The sequence below is a fragment of the Echinops telfairi genome, unplaced genomic scaffold (genome assembly GCF_000313985.2).
Source record: "Echinops telfairi isolate 266 unplaced genomic scaffold, ASM31398v2 ScPeMD7_7469;HRSCAF=8507_1, whole genome shotgun sequence".
Classification (NCBI taxonomy): Eukaryota; Metazoa; Chordata; class Mammalia; order Afrosoricida; family Tenrecidae; genus Echinops; species Echinops telfairi.
This window is the reverse complement of record NW_022111373.1, coordinates 124,077,479-124,079,676: the sequence shown is the minus strand read 5'-3', so window position 1 is coordinate 124,079,676 and position 2,198 is coordinate 124,077,479.

Sequence of the window (2,198 nt, the reverse complement as noted above, 5' to 3'; positions counted from 1 at the left end):
AAATGAGAAGAAGCAGCTGCAAATATTTATTAATAACTGGACTTTAAATGTATAAAATATGAATTTTTAAAAATCAGAAGTTTTCAATAATAAAATGGAATGTTTACAGATTAGCACCAGGGCAAAAGTGAGCTGAAATGAACTGGTACTGGTCATTTACAATCAGATAGTCATATAGTTTACTATGCCAGGAATGACAAAAATCAAGAAAAATGGCAATTTATTCATTGTCAAAAAAGGACATTTCAAGATACATAATAAAGAGGACTTTTGTGCAGATTTTTTGCCCGGAGGATACCCAATCAGTGGTGGCCTAGAACTATAATTCATTTACTATTTTCCAGATCTCTTTGCTGTATGTTGGTATGTATTAATATTGAAGGCTTGTCTTTGCCTTTGTGAATGAATGTTATTGAAATTTTGCTCTACCATCAAACTCTATTGATTGTGTAAATCAGTGATTCTCAACCTGTGGGTTGCGACCCCTTTGGGGTCAAACGACTATTTCACAGGGGTCACCTAAGACCATTGGAAAACACATATTCCAATGGTTTTAGGAACTGAGACACCCCTTCTCTATCTGTCTCCAGGCGGGTCCGCCCACATGCAGGTATGCCCATATCCGAGTACCCGGCATGATGAATCATTGTGCCAACCCCATCCCCATCCAAATATAGGTGTATGATACAGGGTTCATGCCATAATGTATTTATGCGGACCAGTCACACGTGTAGAGAGCAGCTACTGTGTAGAAAGCAGCTGCTGTGTTGAAAGCAGCTATCCTGTTGAAAAACAGCTGCTGTGGTGAAAGCAGCAGCATTGGAGGTAAAATAACACTTAATGAATTATAATTACTTGGTAAATGTAAAATCATCAGCTACTGCAAAAATATATATATATCTGTACCATGGGAACTTAATCTGGATGCTGATCGGACTTTTTATATTCAGCTGTGGTTATGTTCAATTTGTAACAATGAAAATACATCCTGCATATCCGATATTTACATTACGATTCATAACAGTAGCAAAATTACAGTTATTTAGCAACGAAGATAATTTTATGGTTCAGGGTCACCACAACATGCAGAACTGTATTAAACATTTGTGGCATTAAGAAGGTTGAGAACCATTTATGTAAATAGTACCCAATCACTTGTATAATCTGTATAAGTCAACAACTCACGTACTACAGCTCATAGCCAGTCTATACTTGTGTAGTTTGTTTCTACAACAGTGTTTCAAAAGTCTTTACTATTGATTTGATTAATGTCACTATCAATAGAATTTGCTTATGCCCCTGGAGGATGATTGATAATGCTCTCTAACATAAACTAATAGAGATTCCTCTAAAGTGACACAGTAGATATATGAATTTATCTTGGGCCTGCACATAATTCCATCCCCAATCTAAGAACAAACAGCTATTGTTAATTCTTATGACATGGACCTGCTTTATGCTTTCCCTCATGAAGAGGTCACTGAATATACAGGTGCTACTGCTAAGTGTAGTGAAGAAACTAGATAGTGTCTGGCTATAAGAAGTAATAGCACCTGGAGTCTTAAAGGCTTTTCTTCAAACAAGCAGGTCTATAAGTAAGGGATCATGTAAGCCCACATTAAGAAGCACACACATCTATGTGATCCAACGATTGTAAATGATAAAACTGAGTATCAGAAGGAGGGAATGATATCAGAAATTAAATTTTGAACACCAGATTTGTAAAACGTTATGGATGACATAGATCTGGAATGTGAATATCCTAGCTATCATGTATCGTGTAATGTTTGTTATTTTATTTCTGTATTTTTTCCTATGTTCTTCTGTATATGAAATCCAGGATGGGTAAAGTTATGGAGACCATGATTACATTGAAATTTTCTTGGGAGGTATGGCAGGAAGGTTGTGAGGAAATAGATATCTGGTAATTATAATATAATCTAATAATATAAGAAAGAAGAAAATGTTCCAAAATTGATTATGGAGATGATTGTACAGCTCTTTTTAATATGATTGAACTATTGAATTGCATCATGAATTCTATACCAATAAAATTTAAACAAACAACTGGAACAAGGGCAACAACATAAACCCTCCAACAAGAAGAGAAGAGAAATCAATAAAATCAGAAAAACCCAAAAAAAGGAAAAAGCTCAACAAGGCAAGAAGTTGGTTCTTAGAAAGTATTAATAAAATTT